Below are 22,186 nucleotides of genomic sequence, written 5' to 3' on the forward strand. Positions count from 1 at the left end.
TTGTGTTTGTGGAAATCAGCATTGGAAGCCATGTGGTGATTAAGCTGAGGCTCAACCCCAAATTTCCACAATCAGTGCACATATATGGCATCTTGGCTACTTATATGATTTCTGACCATCTGTCAGAAATGGCAAGAGGCCCAATTCAAAGTTGCCAGACCCCAGCAAGTGGGAGTCAGATGGTTATGGGTTTCAAGGGATGTCTTAAATCATAAATAACACTTGTCATTTAAGGGTTTCTGGCATTCAGTCCAAAAGGTAAAGGGTGTTATACTTCCTTACGCACCAGACTAAGCAGTGTCTAGATAATATCATCCAGAAACAATACGTTCAGCCATTGTCCCAGGGTCTGCCCGTTTATTTACCGTAATAAACAATATCACATTCCCTAGCAATGAAGCAAATAAGTAGGCACATCTTGGAACAATGGCTAAAAGTATCACTTCTAGATTTTTTGCTTGAGTCCCTGCCTCCTTTAAATAGAGAGTTAAGTTTAGATATTTTCCTGATTAATAATGAATCTATATTAACTGGCCTGAACTGGACATGAGGTGGGATTTGTGAAGAGGGTCACCGATTAGGGGCCACCGTCTAAAACAGAAGATCCAAGGGACTTCTCTGGAGGTCCAGTGGTTAAGACTGCATGCTTCCAGGGCATGCAGGTTCAATTCCTGGTCCGGGAACTGAGATCCCACATGCCATGCAGTGCAGCGAAAGAAAAAAGAAGGTCCAGCAATCTGGAAATCAAGTCGCCTGGATTCTTTCTTTGCCTTTATATTTAGAGCCTTTCAGCAAAACACTTAACAGTTCATCTCAGTTTCTTCATCTTTAAAATGAGGTCATTAAAATTAAAAGTTGCAAAAATCTTTAGCAGTAGTATTTTATGATTCTAGAATGCATAGAATACTCTCCACTCTTCCATGCCCACTTTAAAGATCTGTGTATTGTTTAAACTCCTTCCCCTCTAGTCCCATCTGGATTATTTCCTCATTGGTGTTTCTACAGTATTTTTTTTAAAACAAATCTACCAGAGTAATTACATGGCAACCGACTTCAGTATTCTTTCCTGGGGAATTCCATGGATAGAGGAACCTGGTAGATTACAGTCCATGGGGTTGCAGAGAGTTGGACACGACTAAGTGACTAACCTAGAGTAATTTCTGGTATAAATTCATGAATTTTATGATCTGTCTGTGTTAAATATTCCGTGAGTTCCTCAAGTGCTGGCACTAATGTTTTCTTCATTCCTATATCTAATATGGTGCTTGGTGTGGAGTATGTACTGAATAGGTACTTATTACCTTAAATAGGGCCTTCCCTGGTGGCTTAAAGAATCTGCCTGCAGTGCAGGAGACCTAGGTTCAATCCCTGGGTTGGGAAGATTCCTTGGAGAAGGGAATGGCAACCCACTTCAGTAATTTTACCTGGGAAATGCTATGGATAAAGGAGCCTGGTGGGCTACGGGAGTCATAAAAGAGTTGGACATGAATGAGCAACTAACAGACACACACACACACTGTAAATATAGATGAATTCAAGTAGATGAAACAGTAACACGCAAAGTAAATAACTTTAGAAAAATAAAACTGCATGCGCACACATTATGCAATTTTATTTTTGCAAATTTTGACACTCCAGGATGAGTATGAGTTGTGTTAGTTACTCAGTTTTACCTTCTTTTTATAGCTTTTTTTTAGCTTTTGTTTTAGCTTCTTTCCAAAAATACAGACAACTGTCAATAGATTACATGGTTTAAAGACCAACCAGCAGAAAGAAGTCTGTGCAGCGAGACACTCACGACCCCCCAGGTCATGACTTCAAATCCCACCTATACCACTCACCACCTTTACCCACATTACAGAATATTAGGGATTAATATGTGGTAGTGTGTAAGCTTAATCATTTGGCCTCGGGCAACCTCATGTTTAAAATGAGACAAGGGATGATCACACTCTAGGAACAAACACGGTGAGACAGTTGTATGAAAAGCATCGTGCAATTCACGTGAGTTCAAGATGTAAGAACAATAAACACATTACTGTATAGAAAGTGGATAGCCAACAAGGAGCTACTGTCCAGCACAGGGAATGCTGCTCAGTGTTTTGTGACAGCCTATAAGGGAAAAGAATTGGAAAGAGAATACGTGTGTGTATGTCTGTGTGTGTGTACATGAATCACTTTGCTTTAAACCTGAAATTAACACAACGTTGAAAAACAACAGTACTTCAATTTTAAAAAGTGCTTGGGAAAGCAAAAAAAAAAAAAGAAAAAATGAGATCAAAGAACAGCATTGCTTGTTGGATAAAGCACTTTGAATGCTTCCAAGTTATTTTCTTGAAGAATATAATTATTAAATGGAACTATGCTTTCATTTCCTTAATATTTCATAAAAGGATTGTCCAAGCCTTTCTTTGCATTATGTGCTACTGAAGGTTGGTCAAACACATTGAATATTCAGCAATAATGGGTCTATGATGCACAATGGTAATTTTGCTAGAAGCCATGTTTTCTTTTGAGTTCTTCCTTATTGAAATAAATCCCCTTTATCCACATCTTAGCCTTGATTCATTTTATTTTTACTTTATTATATGGCAGTAAGAGAACTTTGGAGGCTAAATTATGAACTTCACATTAATAAGACATCTTTTTTAGTCTCCCCCAACTTTTCCAAACAGACATAATCTATAACCATACAGAGTTTGTGGGGTGTTTTTTAAAGAACAGAAAATATGAATCTAATTTGAGCTTGGCTCAACATCTGAAATAAAATGTGGGAAAACCAGAAGTATGCAGTTTAAGCCAGGACCTGAACTTTAGCTGAAAAACTTCGGATTTCTGAAAAGGAAATATCAAAACTGCAAGGAAGCATGTGTGATGGAATCTAAACAATTTCAGTTTAAACAGATAGTTATTGAAAAAAAATCTTAAAGAAGGAAAAAATGGAAAAAGACTATGAAATATATACCTTCCCAGAAATTTTACTTCCCCTGGAAGGAAGACACCCCCTTGTCTTTCCACGCAGTTAACATCATGACATTGCCCAACTATTTACTAAGAAAAATATGCCTCCTGGCCTCCGGCATATACTTTTCCAAATAAAATGGAATGTGGGCGATAGGCCAATGCATTCATTTATTTCCTAAAATAGTAACATCCTAAAATCTCTACCATGTACTTCAGGTTATGTCCAAACAAGGAACATGTTCCGATAACTCAGTAGAAAAACGCCTTCAATTCTTCTATGAGAAGACTTCCTAGGGATATTGGCTCACAAATATCATTTAAAGTAGGTGAATGCACATCGAGAATTGACCTTTAAATGGAAATTAATATTTTTATTATGCAAATGTTAAAAGAAACTCACTCAGGTTTCCTCTTTTAATAAAATCAGCCAAAAGCAAATTACATATAAATGTATTTGAGAGTCTTCATGTGATAATGAATCATGTAGCTAACCAGAGTGTCCATTTAAAGAGAACCAAGGCATTCCATGATGTTATGGAGTGGTGTTTAGGATTTGGCTAAAAATGGGGTTCTACAAACCTCTGTTCTCTTTGCCCAGATTTTGTCTCTTTCTCCTTTCTACTTCTTTCCTTCCTTCTCTCCCTCCCTCCCGCTCTTTTTCTCTTTCTTTCTTCCCCTCTCTTTCATGCCATTTCAGAGAGATTTAATTACCTTGCATCTGATGAATTTACTTTCCATTCTTCACAATGCTATTTTGCAAGAGCTGAATATTTGAGATCCAGTTCTGCACATTTTCTTTATATGGGGAAACAAATATTTTGCCAAGAGCAAATGACGGTTGAATAGTAAGAATATGTGGGTGTGGTCTGCCATTTGGTAGGTTCCACAGTTATAGAAATAAAATACAGTTGTGGTCTGAAACTTGTTCTTAGTCCCCATCCTCAAGGCGTATGTCAGCAGCAGTCTAGTACATGAATCTGTTAAAACCATACTTGAAGGGCCTTTACCACAGACCACATATTGCTCTGGACGCTTGACCCTTGGTATTTCATTTTCCTATCAAATCTGTGATGAGGACCCCATGACGTGACCCATTCTAAAGAAGAGGAAGTGTTTAGTAACTTGCTCGTGGCCAAACAGATCTTACGTGGTGGAGCTGTTTTTTGGTCATTTTGTTGCACTGATGCGGGCCCAAGTTTTCAGGTTAGGAGAGTGATGCCTGAATTTGCTTCTGCAGTGAAAGGGCTGCAGTGGGCGGCTTGTGGAGTCGGCTTAGCTCCGCGCAGGCGCACATTTGACCTGAGTCGTGCCCGGAGATGGGCAGTCCTTCCAGAGGAAACACGGAGCTTGGATTCAGTACCGTCAGGACTCAGGCGTCCCTTCCGGGGGGACTTACCTTCTCAGTAACACCTTGCTCTTGTGCGCCTATCACCAGGACAGTCTCTTACATCACTTTCTGTAATCTAGAACGTTCAGCAGGCCTCCCAGTGTACTACAAAGTTTGCCCATTTTAGGAATCGAGATAATTCCTAAAGGAGTATTCATTCAGAGTCGCGTGTGCAATTTGCATAATATTTAAGGCCAGAGGACTATTTGCCACCTGTGTGGTTTGAGCCAAGTCATTCAACCATTGCTATATTGACGTTTTTTGCTATAAAATAAAGACAATAGTTACACCTACATCATCAGCTTGTTTGGTGACTCAAATAAAGACATAAGGACCCTCAAACAGGATGATATGCAATACTAATTACGGAAGGACATTTGCATAAAGGGAAAATGTTTGCAGAGAGCCACCCAGCAGAAAATGAAATGCGCAGGGAGCAGCCTGTGGTCTGGTCTCCGATGTGGAATGAACTCACCTCTGGGTCCTAAGTGAAGAGGGCAGTCCCACGTGGGGCTTTTCTGGAAGGCAGGGCCTAATGAGTCTTGTGTGGGCAAACATGTGACACATGGGATGAGCGAGGTGTTCCCCCCTGAACACTCTAGAACAGGAAGAGCAGTAGGAACCCCAGAACCTCTGGGAGCCTGGGCAGCCTGGGGTGCGTGGGGGTCCACCCTCGGAAGGGACATTGCACTTTCTCATGGCGGGCAGAGACTGATGGTCATGGGAACACCCCACCTTCTGGGAGGTGTAGGGCCAAAGAAAGACGTGAGTGAAGGAGGGCAGGCCTTCAAGGATGTGCGAGGACCATGCAGAGAACAGGGAAGGCACTTGGGTGAACTTTCTAGAAATAAAAAAGGTGAAACCTTGAGGAAAGCGAGCTGAGAATTCTACTTTCTGAAGTAAATGTACATCTGTACACCTTAGACGTGATCCCGCTAGTACCGGCCTTGAGGCTAGTCGAGGAAACCAGGTATCTGTTTTGTCAGTCTAACTCCTTTGCCAAGTCTTCCTGTTCTTAGTCCCTCAGTCTTGTCTGACTCTTTGTGATCACATGGAGCCCTCCAGGCTCCTCTATCCATGGGTTTTTCAGGCAAGAATACTGGTTCAAGAACACTGCCATTTTCTCCTCCAGGGGATCTTCCTCACCCGGTGACTGAACCTGTATCTCCTATGTCTCCTGCACTGCAGCAGGTTCTTTACCCGCTGAGCTACCAGGGAAGTCCAACTTTCTTCATTTTAAGTCTGAATTTGTCGATAAGGAGTTCACGATCTGAGCCACAGTCAGCTCCCAGTCTTGTTTTTGCTGACCGTATAGAGCTTCTCCATCTTTGGCTGCAAAGAATATAATCAATCTGATTTTGGTGTTGACCATCTGTTGATGTCCATGTGAAGAGTCTTCTCTTGTGTTTTTGGAAGAGGGTGTTTGCTATCCAGTGTGTTCTCTTGGCAAAACTCTGTTAGCCTTTGCCCTGCTTCATTCTGTACTCCAAGGCCAAATTTGCCTGTTACTCTGGGTATTTCCTGACTTCCTACTTTTGCATTCCAGTCCCCTGTAATGAAAAGGACATATTTTTGGGGTGTTAGTTCTAGAAGGTCTTGTAGGTATTCATAGAATGATTCAACTTCAGCTTCTTCAGCATTACTGGTTGGGGCATAGTCTTCGATTACTGTGATATTGAATGGTTTGCCTTGAAAACGAACAGAGATCATTGTCATTTTTGAGATTGCATCCAAGTATTTCATTCTGGATTCTTTTGTTGACTGTGATGGCTACTCCATTTCTTCTTAGGGATTCTTGCTCATAGTAGTAGATATAATAGTCATCTGAGTTAAATTCACCCATTCCAGTCCATTTTAGTTTGCTGATTCCAAAAATGTTGATGTTCACTCTTGCCATCTCCCGTTTGACCACTTCCAATTTGCCTTGATTCATGGACCTAACATTCCAGGTTCCTATGCAATATTGCTCTTTACAGCATTGGACTTTACTTCCATCACAGTCACATCCACAGCTGGGTGTTGTTTTTGCTTTGGCTCCATCTCTTCATTCTTTCTGGAGTTATTTCTCCACTGATCTCCAGTAGCATATTGGGCACCTACTGGTCTGGAGAGTTCATCTTCCAGTGTCCTATCTTTTTGCCTTTTCATACTGTTTGTGAGGTTCTCAAGGCAGGAATACTGAAGTGGTTTGCCATTCCCTTGTCCAGTGGACCACGTTTAGTCAGAACTCTCCATCGTGACCCGTCTGTCTTGGGTGGCCCTACACGGCATAGTGTCAGACTTTATTTTTTTGGACTCCAAAATCACCGCAGATAGTGACTGCAGCCATGAAATTAAAAGACGCTTATTCCTTGGAAGGAAAGTTATGTCCAACCTAGATAGCATATTCAAAAGTAGAGACATTACTTTGCCAACAAAGGTCCGTCTAGTCAAGGCTATGATTTTTCCTGTGGTCATGTATGGATGTGAGAGTTGGACTGTGAAGAAGGCTGAGCGCCGAAGAATTGATGCTTTTGAACTGTGGTGTTGGAGAAGACTCTTGAGAGTCCCTTGGACTGCAAGGAGATCCAACCAGTCCATTCTGAAGGAGATCAGCCCTGGAATTTCTTTGGAAGGAATGATGCTAAAGCTGAAACTCCAGTACTTTGGCCACCTCATGCGAAGAGTTGACTCATTGGAAAAGACTCTGATGCTGGGAGGGATTGGGGGCAGGAGGAGAAGGGGACGACAGAGGATGAGATGGCTGGATGGCATCACTGACTCGATGGACGTGAGTCTGAGTGAACTCCAGGAGTTTGTGATGGACAGGGAGGCCTGGCGTGCTGCGATTCATGGGGTTGCAAAGAGTTGGACACGACTGAGCGACTGAACTGAACTGACACAGCATAGCTCATAGTTTGATTGAGTTAGACAAGGCTGTGGTCCATGAGATTAGATTGGTTAGTTTTCTGTGATTGTGGTTTTCAGTCTGTCTGCCTTCTGATGGGGAAGGATAAGAGGCTTATGGAAGCTTCCTGATGGAAGAGACTGACTGAGGGGGAAACTGGGTCTTGTTCTGATGGGCAGGGCCATGATCAGTAAATCTTTAATCCAGTTTTCTGTTGGGGCGGGGCTGTGTTCCCTCCCTGCTTTTTGACCTGAGACCAAACTATGGTGGAGGTAATGAGGATAATGGAGACCTCCTTCAAAAGGTCCCATGATGCACTGCTGCCTCAGTGCCCCCAGCCCTGCAGCAGGCCACCGCCGACAGGCCTTTGCAGGAGACTCCTGGGCAAGTCTGGGTCAGTCTCTTGTGGGGTCACTGCTCCTTTCTCCTGGACCCTGGGGCACACAAGATCCTCTTTGTGCCCTCCCAGAGTCTGTTTCCCAGTCCTGTGTAAGTTCTGTGGTGGGTTAATGGCGACCTCCTCCAAGAGGGCTTATGCCAAACCCAGGTCTTCTGCACCCAGAGCCCCTGCCCCTGTGGCAGCCCACTGCTGACCCGGACCTCCTCAGGAGACGTTCGAACACAGTTCTGTCTGAGTCTCTGTGAGGTCTCTGGGTCCTGGTGCACACAAGGTTTGTTTGAGCGCTTTGAGCATCTTTGGAAGGCATGGGGTTTGATTCTAAATGTGATGTCACCCCTCCTACCATCCTGCTGGGGCTTCTCCTTTGCCCTTGGACGTGGGGTATCTCCCCCAGCTGCTCCAGGGCCTACCATCATGGGTTCTGGGTGCTGAGGATACGATGGTGTTCACTCCAAACTTCAGGAACGTGGGCTCGCTGGCAGGGGAGACGGCAGCCTGCGATGAGCCACCCTGCTGGCTGCCCGGGATGGGGAGCCCAGGTCTGATGGCCCGGTGTCCGTGAGAGCTGCAGGGGGCCCTGGCCTCGGGGGCGACATGCTGTGGTGGGCACACTGCTTCAGGGCAGGTAGGCTGGGGGTCGGCTAATGAGGATCAGATTCTCTGCCAGGAAGCTCCAGTGGCTTTTCCTATGTGAAAAAAAAAAAAAAATGCAGTAGTAAAACTTTTGAAATGAGTTGAATTTACACCCCGGTGGAGGAGGAACATGCCACAATTAAAAAGAATAAGCTTCTAAGATGTTTTCTCTAAACGTCAGATAAAATGGTTGTTATGGATCAGTTTTAACTGTAACAAATGCCCTGAAAGTGAAAGTGGCTCAGTTGTGTCCGACTCTTTGCGACCCCCTGGACTACACAGTCCATGGAGTTCTCCAGGCCAGAACACTGGAGTGGGGAGCCTTTCCCTTCTCCAGGGGATCTTCCCAACCCAGGAATCGAACCCAGGTCTCCCACATTGCAGGTGGATTCTCTCCCAGTTGAGCCACAAGGGAAGCCCAAGAATACTGGAGTGGGTAGCCGTTCCCTTCTCCAGCAGATCGTCTGGATGGAGGAAGAGAACCAGGGTCTCCCTCACTGCAGGCGGATTCTTTACCAGTTGAGCTATCAGGGAAGCCCAAACAAATGCCCTAAGTAAAATGAGAGGACTAGAAGAAGAACCCGAGGCTTCCATACATGGAAGCTGGTTTAAGTAGAAGCCTATTTTCCTCATTTCTGTAATGCTGATGCAGTGTTTTTCTAGGGTCTTACATCACTGAAGCAATTCAGACTCTTCTTTTTGGGGGCGGGGAGGTTATGTTACATCAGTGCACATCTTCACTTTCTGTCCTGGGGCTTTCAAACAGTGGGAACAAAGCTAACACTCTTTTCTCAACAGGAATCACTCACACTTAATGCATTTGAACTGTGGTGCTGGAGAAGACTCTTGAGAGTCCCTTGAACTGCGTGGAGATCCAACCAGTCCATCCTAAAGGAAATCAGTCCTGAATATTCATTGGAAGGACTAATGCTGAAGCTGAAACTCCAATACTTTGGCCACCTGATGCGAAGAACTGGCTCATTGGAAAAGACCCTGATCTGGGAAAGATTGAAGGCTGGAGGAGAAGGGGACAACAGAGGATGAGATGGTTGGATGGCATCACCGACTCAATGAACATGAGTTTGAGTAAACTCCAGGAGTTGATGATGGACAGGGAAGCCTGGCGTGCTGCAGTCCATGGGGTCGCAAAGATTCAGACATGACGGAGCGACTGAATTGAACTGGATAAATTTTTCTGTGCTCTTTCTTCTCGAATTTCTAACTGGCTTACACCAAACCAGAGCACTTTCCCCTATCCGTCCAAGTACTGCAGCGTGAACGTGGGCTGGCCCTAACCCTTAGAATTCTGCTGCCTTCGTTCTTTCCCGTGCCTGCTCCCTCCTGTTGGCAAATAGATCAATCTGAGGTGTCTGCTTTCTTTCTCACGAGCATATGTAAGCATTTATTTATGGGTTTTCTCTTAATGCATTCCATATTAGAAAAGGCCGAGAGGACAGCATTGCTTGAAAAACTCCAATGTCTTGAGAAACAGGGAGGTGGCGTGGAGGAGGCGGTGTGAACTTGGCAGACGGTGTTGAAAATATTTTGCACAAGGAGCCCCCTGAGGAGCCGTTCATTCAACTCCCACCATTTCGCTATGAGAAGTGAATGTTTTTTCTGGCTCTAAGTGGATGGGATTCTTAAATGTTCTCACAGGTTGAAATAAAGAAGAAATCGCTCTTTGAATGGATACTTGACTATCCATGACTGAATTGTCTCCATTAGAAAGAGGATTTGTTTTTGGTGTGAAACTTCACGCTTCTTTTTATTTTTTCCTGTAGCGAGCATAGCATACGGATCGATTTCATCCATCGTCTAAAGATAACGAGAAGGAAGGAGCTTCGGGGTTTTGCCGTACATTCCCACCCCCGGCCCCGCACGCTGTTTGCGTTTGCTTTTTTCTGGAATACTCTTGTCTGTACTGTTCACCATTGCAGGAATCCTACAAAGGCTCAAAACACGTTCTATTCACTGAGAGGGTAATTGTTCAAGGTCATTCATTCCTTGTCTCCATCTTGATTGTTTGAATTAGAAGTTAATAATGGTGCTGAAATGTGAATGAGTTATTATCAGTGGGGCATATTTTGGGGAGTGTCAGGAAATATTACAGGGCAATTAATGTTATCCAATAGCAGAGCTGTGTTCCCAGCAGAAGTTCTATAATTACTGTGTTTAAAGAGTGTGAGGATTAAACTAAGATTATAGCTTTTATATTGTCTGCCTTTAGAAGTCATATTTGGAATTTATTCAATTTATTCTCCTGTCCTTTCTCTTTTGTTCTGATTCTGTCACTTGCGTTTTAATTTAAACATCGTCTTTTTTATGAATTAAAATAAGTATTAGCAGACGGTATACAGTAAAGGTGCTTATAAAATAGGAAAACTACTGCAGAGATATTTGAAATGGCTACTAATAAATATTTGGTGTTAATATGCTTTTCTTGCTACTCATTTCTTAATTTCTGTAATTCAAATGTTTTCACATTTGAAATAATTTTCAGTCTTATATTTTTGAAAATGTCCAATTTTATTCATTTTTAGCGAGGTAGTAAAAAAGTAATTTTAGGAAATGTTGAGTTATATATTATACACTCTAGGAACTCCAGAGTTTTAAAAGCAACACACATTTAACTCTTCCTTTCAGCACTGCCCTTTCATGTTGGCTTTGTGTCCTTAGGTTTCCTGGAGAAGATTTCAAAATGAGTGGAATGAAAATTCTCCCCTGCTTGTTTTAAGAGGTGTTGACTTGTAGGTAGAGCCTTGGGAAAAAGCAGATCATGCTTCGGTTGCTTCTGCTCTGACAGTATCTGCTGCAGCCACGGTGGGGAAATATTTTCAAAGTGGGTTGAAAAGCATCTTGGTTTCTTTTTATTAACATGTTTGTCACTGCAAAGCCAACTGGACTATGTGGGAACGTATTCTTATTTTTAACTTTTTAAAAAGCTTTTTAAATTTTATATTGGATTATAGCCAATTAACAATGTTGGGATAGTTTCAGGTGGACGGCAAAGGGACTCAGCCCATACGTACACAAGTATCCATTTTCTCCCAAACTGCCCTCCCACCCAGCCTGCCACACAGCATTGGGTGGAGTTCCCTGTGTTACACAGCAGGTGCTTGTTGGTTACCCATCTTAGGTATAGCAGTGTGTGCACGTCCATCCCAAACCCCATCTCTTCCTCGGAGACCATAGTTCACTCTCCAGATCTGTGATTCTGTCTCTGTTTTGTAGACAAGTTTATTTGTATCATTTAAGATTCCTCATATAAGGGATATCATAAGGTTTTCCTCATTCAGTATGAAACTCTTTAGGTCCATCCATGTTGTTGGAAATGGCATTATTTCATTTTTTATGGCCAATATTCATATATATATACGTGTGTGTGTACACACACACACACACACACACACACACACACACCTTCTTTATCTGTTCCTCTGTCGACGTGCACTGAGGTTGCTTCCATGTCTTGGCTACTGTAAATAGTGCTGCAATGAACGTTATGGTGCACGTATGCATAATTAAGGCCATTTACAAAAAGTATTCTTATTTAAACCTCAAAGTTGATTTATTTGGCCAACTGGTAAGTTCTTGGAGGACAAAGATAGTGAGTGGAGAAGAAATCTAGTAAAGTCTCCCTATTTGGAGATGGCTATCAGCCTGAACTGCAGAAAGTGAACAAAATTAGAAAAGACGATCACATAGATAACGTATAAGGGTTAAGAAAAATAATCAAGCGTTCATGCTGGAAGGTCTCCAGCTTACAATTAGAAAAGTTCGCTCACTTTTGTGCCTCCCACGGAATCCAGTAGATTATTTTGCTAATACGAAATCTGCTCTGGTTACCAATGAAAGCTTGAATTTTTTTATTGTACATAATTCTTCATTCTAATGTATTCAGGGAATTCTAATTGGGGCTTTCCTAATTATTTCTGAATAAAGCATTTAACAATAAATATTCTTAGAACTTTTGAAATAATTTTAGGAGAACCTTGGCACCTTAAACAATTAGTTGTTGGGTCTTGAATTTCTCCTAACAAATGGCAAGACAGAAAACATACTTCTGGTCAGAACATCTTGGCCACTACCTTTGAGAAACTCATGTAACAGTGAAGGGACGTATGCATTCAAAAAAATGTTTTTATTGTGGTAGAAGTCACATAATATAAAGCCGACTATTTTAACCATATTTAACTGTACAACTTAGTGGCATTAAGTACCTATGCATTGCTGTGCAGTGCTCACCATCATCCATCTCCCGAATTTTTCACCTTCCTAAACTGAAAAAGTGTCCCCATTAAACACTAACTCCCCAGCCTCCCTCCCCACCTCCCCTCACCCCCACACCCCCGATCCCAGCCCCTGGGATCTACCAATGTACTTTGTGACTCCATGGGCCTGACTAGTCCAGGTACCTCAAATGAGTGGAATCAAACAGCATTTGTCTGCACCTAATGTACATTGGGATGCGTTTTTAAATCACTGACTTATTTTTGGTTGTGCTGGGTTTTTGTTGCTGCCTGGGCTTTTCCCGTTGCGACGAGTAGGGTTTTCTCTCCAGTCATTGTGCGTGAGCCTCTGGCTGTGCGGGCTTCTCTCACTGTGGAGCACGGGCTCCTGGGGCACAGGCTTCAGTAGTCATGGCTTGCGTCCTCCGTAGCTGTGGCTCCTGGGCTCTGGAGCACGGGCTCAGGAGTTGCGGCTCGCGGGCTCAGTGGCCTCACAGCATGGGGGACCCTCCCACATCAGGGATCAAGCCTGTGTCTCATGCACTGGCAGGTAGATGCTTTACCACCAGGGAATGCATTTTTAAGGTTAGCTTCATAGAAGTAGGTGTGCGCATTTTAACAATATTTAAATATTTTGTTTAAAAGTCAGGGAACAATTCTTGGGTACCTGCTCTGTGTCTGCATTGAGATAGATCTTCACAGAGTGACAGTTCTACAGAAGACATGGATTCTCCCCTCCAGGAATAAAGGGCACTCTCCTGTGGTTTGCTTCCCAGGTAGCTAAACTGGTAAAGAATCTGCCTGCAATGCAGGAGACCCTGGTTTGATTCCTGGGTCGGGAACACTCCCTGAAGAAGGGACAGAATTCTGACTAAAGTATTCTTGAGCTTCCCTGGTGGTTCAGACAGTAAACAATTCTCCTGCAATGCAGGAGACCCAGGTTCGATCCCTGGGTGGGAGGATCTCCTGGAGTAGAGAATGGCAACCCACTCCAGTATTCTTGCCTGGAGAATCCCTATGGACAGAGGAGCCTGGTGGAATACAGTCCATGGGGTCACAACGAGTTGGACAGGATTGAGTGACGAAGCACAAGCCCACTCCTGTGGTTTAAATAAAAACATGAAACTGTGATTTGTGATATAATTCTATTGAGAAGAGGCAAAGATGAGAGGTGGGCATTCGCTATCATGGTGCAAAGGTGAACCGCTAGTACATATTATTTAGAAGATAATTGCACGACCTCTTTCTTCGGCCTCCTTATCGCTAAGTATTAGGTGGTGCTGCTGTCGATGACTCACTATATGTAACATTGAAATCGGCACTTTTGCATCATAATACCAAATGTGCCCTACTCCTTTTTCACTTGTAATAAAATCATATCACAATTTCTATTTAGACCTCAGTGTCCCCGACACCCTTTTTTTTTTTTTTTATAGAACCGTTGTTTTCTGACCGAGGTACTTTACTAAGATCTGCACTCTTCCTTAAATATCTCTTTGCTTTTCACGGAGGTAATAAGTGTCTTCTTTTTCTTACCTTGCTACATCCCCCAAACTAACACACCAACAAGCATGGTTTTATGTTTGCTTACGGTGGGTCCCATCAGGTAATTTATTATTAGTTTATCAGTTCCTTTTGGGGGGTTATATTCATTCTGGGGTCCTTGGTGTTCATGATATATAGACTGGGAGATTCTAAGCCTTCAGCATGTCTGCTACCTTGGGATTTCCCTTCATTCTTTTCCAAGGAATTCTCATCTTCTCCCTCTTGAGGAACCATTTTTTCTAGCTTATATGTGTTTATGTATTTACTCCATTATTTTGGTGAACTATATCTTCCATGAAGGTATCTTTCCTAATTACATAATTTGAGATCTAATACATCTGAAGTTGGGCTTCCCTGGTAGTTTAGCTAGTAAAGAATCCACCTGCAATGCTGGAGACCTCGGTTCAATTCCAGGGTCAGGAAATTCCCCTGGAGAAGGGCATGGCAACCCACTTTAGTATTCTTGCCTGGAGAATTCCATGGACAGAGGACCCTGGCCAGCTACAGTCCACGGGGTTGCAAAGAGTCGAACACAACTGAGTGACTAAGCACAGCAAAGCACATCTGATGTTTGATTTATTAACCTTCTCCTCTATTTTTTCTTAATGAAGCTTCAGATTCTAGAGTAAAATGAATTTTCCTTCAGAAGTTGAAATGTTATGTTCCAGTTCTCATTATCAGCAGTGGCCACAGGAGTGGAAAAGGATAGTTTTCATTCCAATCCCAAAGAAAGGGAATGTCAAAGAATGTTCAAACTACTGCACAATTGCACTCATCTCCCATGCTAGCAAAGTAATTCTCAAGATTCTCCAAGCCAGGCTTCAACAGTTCATGAACCGTGAACTTGCTGATGCTCAAGCTGGATTTAGAAAAGGCAGAGGAACCAGAGACCAAATTACCAACATCCACTGGATCATAAAAAAAGCAAGAGAGTTCCAGAAAACACCTACTTTTGTTTTATTGACTATGCCAAAACCTTTGACTGTGTGGATCACAACAAACTGTGGAAAATTCTGAAAGAGATGGGAATACCAGACCACCTGACCTGCCTCCTGAGAAATCTGTATGCAGGTCAAGAAGCAACAGTTAGAACTGGACATGGAACAACAGACTGGTTCCAAATAGGAAAAGGAGTATGTCAAGGCTGTATATTGTCACCCTGCTTATTTAACTTATATGCAGAGTACATCATGAGAAATGCTAGGCTGGAAGAAGCACAAGCTGGAATCAAGATTGCCAGGAGAAATATCAATAACCTCAGATATGCAGATGACACCACCCTTATGGCAGAAAGCGAAGAACTAAAGGGTCTCTTGATGAAAATGAAAGAGGAGAGTGAAAAAGCTGGCTTAAAACTCAACATTCAGAAAATTAAGATCAAGGCATCCAGTCCCATCACTTCCTGGCAAATAGATGGGGAAACAAAGGAAACAGTGAGAGACTTTATTTTTAAGGCTCCAAAATCACTGCAGATGGTGACTGCAGCCATGAACTTAAAAGATGCTTGCTCCTTGGAAGAAAAGCTATTACCAACCTAGACAGCATACTAAAAAGCAGAGATATTACTTTACCGACACAGGTCTGTCTAATCAAAGCTATTGTTTTTCCAGTAGTCATGTATGGATGTGAGGGTTGGACTCTAGAGAAAGCTGAGCACCAAAGAATTGATGCTTTTGAACTGTGGTGTTGGTGAAGACTCTTGAGAGTCCCTTGGACTGCAAGGACATCCAACCAGTCCATTCCAAAGGAAATCAGACCTGAAAATTCATTGGAAGGACTGATGCTGAAGCTGAAATTCCAATGCTTTGGCCACCTGATGCGAAGAACTTACTCATTGGAAAAGACCCTGATGCTGGGAAAGATTGAAGGTGGGAGGAGAAGGGGACAACAGAGGGTGAGGTGGTTGGACAGCATCACCAACGCGATGGACATGAGTTTGAGTAGGCTCTGGGAGTTGGTGATGGACAGGGAGGCCTGGTGTGTTGCAGTCCATCAGGTTGCAAAGAGTTGGACACAACTGAGCGACTGAACTGAACTGAGTTCTCACTATAGGTGATCCAGCTCATCTCCCTAGGCTTTTTAGTATCATCTTTTCAAAGCCAGTGTCCTAATATTTCACAATAATGCATTTTTTGTTAAAGCTAATCCTTTTCGTTTCTTTGTTTTGTCCACATGACATTCATAACTTCCCCAACCAGGGAGTGAAACTGTGCCCCCTGCATTGGGAGCCAGGAGTCTTAGCTACCAGGGAGGTCACAGCAATAATGTATTTTTGAATGTATATTTATTACATTGGCTCATCAGCTGCATTTTCATTTATTTATTCAACAATTATCCATTGAGTGCCATCAACATGCTAGGTACCATCCTAGCTGTGAGGAAAATTAGAGATTCATATTTTTGAACTATTGGAAACTCCACTCAATTATTTCCTTCATTTTACTAAGATTCTATTGCCATGGGAGATGAGAAAGCCCCAGAAAGAGAGTGTATATAGGCATAAGGAAGAATTGGGAAGCACGGCTAAGGGGAAAAACGGTCATCTGTTAGAGGCTGGTAGGAAACGTCAGAGAAGTAAGGTGAGGTTCATTCACTCACTCAGTCACTCAACAAACCCCGCTCTTCTGCACCTGGTGCTGCAGCGGCTAAAAGCCAGCTGCTCCCCTAGCTCCCTGTTGGGTCGTAGCAGTGATCACGTCGTCCCTGTGATCACAGGGTGGTCAGTGTCCAGCTCCATCTCACCCCCAGGAAAATGGGCTGCTCCTTGCTTCCAGTCTTCTCATACTCTTTGCAATTCCTTTACTATTAGCAAATCTCTCATTGCTCCAGTCCTCTGCTACAGTTATAAACAACGCCAAAACATTTCCTGTTCAAGTCAATGTGCGGTTCCCCTCTCCCGACTGGATCCTGACAGATACATTGGATACACACAAATCAGACTATAAACATGAATAAAATTATACTTCCCCAAAATATATTAATGGTAGTTGTCTCTGGACATATTGTCGTTATTGTGTGTTTATCTGCATATTCTAAGTCCTTATAATGAAAATGAATTATGCTATAACAAGAAAAATATCCACATACTTTTCTTAATCCTAAAATAAAATGTTTCTACCTACCCATAAGGCAGTAAATAATGGTCTTCAACTACCTCCAATTATTCAGGATGATTTAATTTAGGCAGATTCAAATACAGCATGATAAACCTAGAGATGAATAATCACCAGAAAACAGAAACTGGGTCCTGTTTCCAGTACAAATTTATGATCCAATCTTGATTTATTGGTGAATTAATGTTCATGGAACTTTTTAATAAATTATTTTCAGAAGTAAAGTGGATGCATACTAGAAACTTTAGGGTTTCAGTTTTCCCATTCCATGAAATAAAACTAAGTCTTTCTGGTCTTAAATTTCATTGGTTTCAATGTCTCACATACACTTAGGGAGGTTGCAGGGGAGTTGTAAACCTTTTGACGTCTCCATCTGAATTTTAGTTGGCATGTTATAAAAATCAGAAATTGCACTCATCAGAAATAATCTAATTTTGAAAAGAGCCATTATTTAAAAATTCAGTTTCTATTGATGATGTTTGTTTCTGAGTTCCAAGGCACAGGAATTTGGAACTGAACAGGAACCTCTTACCTCAACAGGGGACCCCAGGAAAATTAGGAGTTGTACTTGATGCTAGTGTTAAAGAGTTAGGGAGACACAGTGAGGGCAAAGTAGCTCTTTTAAAGGTTGGTTCAGACCATAAAACAGTAGAAATACAGCCAACTTCTTCCTCTCAGAAAATACATTACTGTCACCTTTGACTTAACTCTAAATTAACTTAGCTTCCACGTTAGTAACGTCCAGAACTGCTGTATTTTTTAAAGGCCTCTCATTTTACTGTTGGAAAACCTTAATGGCTGCCACATCCTACATTTTCCTTTGCAATAAAACTGAAAATTACATTATTTGCATTTACGTGGTTCGCTATTTCTCAAAGGGAATTGTGTTACCATAAGTGTGCCACCGGTATGTTAGTGGCTAAGCTGACTTCCCCTGGTTTAGCCTGAGATTTCTGCCTTGGAAGAAAAAAAAAACTGGTAGATTTTCATCAGGGTACTGGATGGTAGCATTATGAATGCAGCAAAAGTGGGTTCGGGGAATAAAACATACTTTTAAGAATTGAGAATTTCAGGCAAAATATTAAAAATAGTTAAAATGACTGAATGAATGTTGACAGCACGTCACTGTGCTGCGTGTGTGCTCACTCACTCAGCTGTGACTCTTTGTGACCCCGTGGACTGTAGCCCGCCAGGCTCCTCTGTCCATGGAATTTTCCAGGCAAGAATCCTGGAATGGGTTGCCATTTCCTACTCCAGGGGATCTTCCTGATCCAGAGATCAAACCTGCGTCTCTTACGTCTCCTGTATTGGCAGGTGGGTTCTTTATCCCTGAGGCACCTGGGAAGCCCCAATATCGTATATGAAACATGTAGAAATGATAAGTGGGATAGGTATACAATTCAACTTATTTTTTAAAAGATTTTTTGATGTGTACCATTTTTTGAAATCTTTATTGAATTTTTTACCATATTGTTTCTGTTTTATGTTTTGGTTTTTTGGCCCCAAGACATGTCAGATCTTTGGTCCCTAGCCAGGAATCAAACCCACACCCCCTGCATAGGAAGGCAAAGTCTTCAACACTGGGCAGCCAGGGAAGTCCCCATTCAACTTTTATATTATGAGGTGTACCAAACATCAGCTGCTTGTGACAGTATCGAAACACAGACTGGAATCACTGCCGTAGAGACTTCATAGAAATAGTTTTCTTCTCCCCTCCTTGATTTGATTACTGTTTTCAATATTTTCTACTTCTTAACCTACTAGAAAAATCACTGAGAATATTTCAGAGGATCTCTCTTTATTCTGGAATATCAACACATTTGTTTTATATTTCAAGCTTAATCTGTTATAGTTAACTATAGACCTGATTTTTCCTGAATTTAGGGATAATAATATCTTGTCCTCTCTGCTGTCACGATAGCAAAGATCATTTTATACACAGTTTTGGTTAGCTTCTAGTCGGCTTTGTCAAATTTAGAACCACTTGAACACTGTGGTTTCTAAATTTAGTCAGACCCTCTGAGCTTTAAGTTCCGTTTGGCACTGGCTGAACAGAAGCTGCTGCTTTGAAAAAAAAATTCCCGTGGTAGTAGTGGGGTCGAGACGTGTGCACAGCACAGACCTCCTCTTATTTAAAAGAAATACATTCACTTTTATTTGAAAGTTGGGAGCTCCAAGGGGATAAATAATAAAATATGAAACTTTAAAAAATGGGTCATATTTTAGAACAGCTCTCAAGCAGAATTGGGCTCTTGGGTTTAGGGCATGGCTTTCTAAAAAAGAATGAAAGCAAGCAAGAAGAGGGCCTATTTTAGTCGCTTTAAAACGGACTTGCTTTAACTTGGCTCTGGAGTAGAGCAAAATCAGTCCATTAATTGCCAAGCATTTGTTTTTTCTCTTTTTACTTCTTTATTTATTATTTTTTTGGTTTTACTAAAGAGGGTCTTGGTGAACCTTTTTTTTGTTTGTTTGTTTTTTAGAAAATAAACTCTTCTCCATGGTATGAGAGATAATCAGGGTGTCTCAGAATCAGATGGATTTATTTTTTTCTTTTCACATTTTTGCTACCAACTCAAAGTATGTGTTTGTGTGTTAGTAACTCAGTCGTGTCTGACTCTTTGTGACCCCATGGACCCCACCAGGCTTCTCTGTCTATGGAATTCTACGGGCAAGAATACTGGAGTGGGTTTCCATTCCCTTCTCCAGAACTTAAAGTGTAACGGTCATAAAATACATTTACATAGGAGGCAAGGCAGGCCACGTCCTAATCATTTAGACATGTTAATTCATTTAATACAATCATCTCTTACCTGCATTGTTGTCCCCAGTTTAAGGATCAGGAGACTGAGTTGTGGGAACTTTCTAAATGTCAGATGGTCAGGGGTGGAACCAGGGTCAGAACCAGAGCCGTCTTTCTGTAGACTTTCAACCCCCACTGTGCCTTGTAGGCTGGACTAATTTTCAAAACCACAGTCTCTACTTTGCAAATAGGTTCATCTGTACCATTTTTCTATATTCCATATATACATGTTAAAATGCAATATTTGTTTTGCTCTTCCTGACTTAACTTCACTCTATATGATGGCCTCTAGGTTGATCCACGTTCCTGCAAATGGCCAAGTTCATTCCTTTTCGTGGCTGAGTAATGTTCCATTGTGTAGATGTGCCATATCTTCCTTGTCCCTTCTTCTGCTCATGGATAGCTAGGCTGCTCCCATGCCTTGGCTGTATTTGCAAAGCAGTTGTAGAAAACAGACAATGAGCACCAAGTGGGGGGAGGGGCGTAGAATGAATTGGGAGCCTGGGATTGAAATATACACTCTATTGCTACTATGATAAATAGATAACGAATTAGAACCTACTGTACAGCCAGGGAGCTCCCCTCAATGCTCTGCGATGACCTAAAAGGGAAGGAAATCCAAGTAAGAGGGGATATATGTATACGTATTTATTTATATAGCTGATTCGCTTGGCTCTACAGCAGAAACCAACACACAGCATTGTAAAGCAATGGTATGCCAGTAAAATTTTTCTTGAAAAACCCACAGTCTCGTGGATCCAAGCCCCTCACGTCTGCGCACATCCGCCACGTGAGCCGTGTTTATGCAGCAGGGTTTGTGTCCTCCCTGGTTGCCTCGTCCTTCACTTCAGGCTCCGCCACTTACACCTCGTGCTGCAGCTGTAACAGGACGTGAGATCGCACTGCTGTCGTCCCCGTGGACCTCGTCTGCCTCTGAAACACTGCATATTCTATTTACTCATTTGAAAGTCTGTCTCTGGGAACGCACACAGACACAAGCTCACACACACACACCCCTTCCTCCCCTGTTGCCCTGCACACCTTGCTGTCCTCTCCCAAAAGCCTCATACACATCAATGTGAATTCGTGAGCAGCCAGGTAAGGGAACACCCGATCCCAGAGACCACATCTCACTGTCCCCGAGACAGTGCTCTTCAAACACCAACAGGGCGAGATGCTATTTTGTGGACACTCCTGAAGGCATATTAAGTCTCTCCCTGGCCTGAGAACACCCCCAATCTTGTTGGGAGTGGGGGCCCTGAAACGGTATGTTCTTAGTGCTTGTCGTCCATCTGTACAGGAACAACTCAGCATGTTCCCCTGGAGAAACGGGGGCAGCACCCTCAAAGTTCCCCTAGATTCCTTCGGAAAACACTTTGGGGTAAAAGTCCCCCTTCCTCCCACCTATGGAGCTCTCCGCCAGCAACAAACACAACCAAACACTTAGCTCGGTTTACCGATTTATGGTGGTGTGACCCTGACCACAGGGTAAAGTTTCCCAAGTCATGAGTTTCTTTGGCTCTTTTTGTCTTCGTTTTTCACTCTTGATTTTCCTTCAAAATGATGGTAGAGGTCAAAGAGGTTTTTGAGCACCAAGTAAATAAATTATTTGACATCAAACAGCCTTGCCTAGCAAAGAGGCAGCCCCTTCTGTCTTTCTGTATTTAATCCACTTCGTAGAGCACCCACCAGGAGAACTTCCTGAATTACAGCCCTAACACTGGGTACTCAGTGCATGTTTGCTGAGCTCTTGTGGATTGAATATTTAAGCACTTAACCTCGATGGCCTTGGAACACTGGTCTCATAACAGCAACCTGAGTAAGCAGCGCACATGCTCTGCTCAGTCACTGCAGTGGTGTCCGACTCTTGGTGAGCCCGTGGTCTGCAGCCCGCCAGGCCCCTCTGTCCATGGGATTCTCCAGGCAAGAATACCGGAGTGGGTTGCCACTTCCTTCTCCAGAGGATCTTCCTGACCCAGGGATCCATCAAACCTGTGTCTCTTGTGTCTCCTGCACTGGCAGCAAAGTTCTTTACCACGAGTGTCACCTGGGCAGCCCAAGAAGTGCACACATTTTATTTTATTTTATTCTATAGTATACATGGCAGTCTGAGGAAGTTAAAAAAAAAAAAAAAAAAACGGGAGAAGATGGCAGAGGCAATCCATTTTTGAGTACTGGAGATAGAAATACCAACAAAATGGTGTACTCCTGGGGCTTGCTTGGTGGTC

Source organism: Bos indicus x Bos taurus, chromosome 16 (genome assembly GCF_003369695.1).
Source record: "Bos indicus x Bos taurus breed Angus x Brahman F1 hybrid chromosome 16, Bos_hybrid_MaternalHap_v2.0, whole genome shotgun sequence".
Classification (NCBI taxonomy): domain Eukaryota; kingdom Metazoa; phylum Chordata; class Mammalia; order Artiodactyla; family Bovidae; genus Bos; species Bos indicus x Bos taurus.